The sequence below is a fragment of the Etheostoma spectabile genome, chromosome 8 (assembly GCF_008692095.1).
Source record: "Etheostoma spectabile isolate EspeVRDwgs_2016 chromosome 8, UIUC_Espe_1.0, whole genome shotgun sequence".
Lineage (NCBI taxonomy): Eukaryota > Metazoa > Chordata > Actinopteri > Perciformes > Percidae > Etheostoma > Etheostoma spectabile.
Window position 1 is genome coordinate 28,312,324 of NC_045740.1, and position 667 is coordinate 28,312,990.

A 667-nucleotide genomic window follows, 5' to 3' on the forward strand; every position below is an offset into this window, starting at 1 on the left:
TAACCTTGCCCCTTATGACCTCATAAAGGGCAAGATTCCTGATCAGTCCATCTGAGCTTTCATTTTCTCAAAGGCAGAGCAGGATTCCCTGTTATGGTTTGTCTGTTTTGCTGTCTTAATTTCTTAGCCTGGTCTTCTGTCATGTCTTGTGATTGTGTTATCTTTGGTCTTGTTCTGTTTTTTTTGTGATGGTGATTTAGCCCTTGTGATTGTCTGATGTCTTTTACCTGTTTCCCAGCCCTTGTGTCACCTGCTTCTTGTTGCCTCGTTACCCTCTGTAATTAGTCTCTATATTCCCCTTGTCTGTTGTCAGATCATTGTTTGCTGTTTAGTGGATTTCAGTTGAGTGTGTTTTTGTGTTCCCGTTTGCCGTTCCTGTTTTTTGGGGATCCTGCCTGTTCCCTTTCTGGGATTCTGCCTGTTCTGTTTTTGGGGATTGCCTGTCATCTTCAGGACTCCTTTTGTTGTAAGGTTTTTGTTATTAAATATTCAACCTCAATTATTGCCTGCTGTCTCTGGTCTCTGTCACTTGGGTCCTATATTCTCTGAACCACCTGACATGCCCAGGGCACGGCTTACACCTATCACCATTTCATGCCACTGGGGGACCATAGGCAGGCAGGTGGAACGCATATCAATGTTAAAAAAAAAACTCAAAGTGAAATTT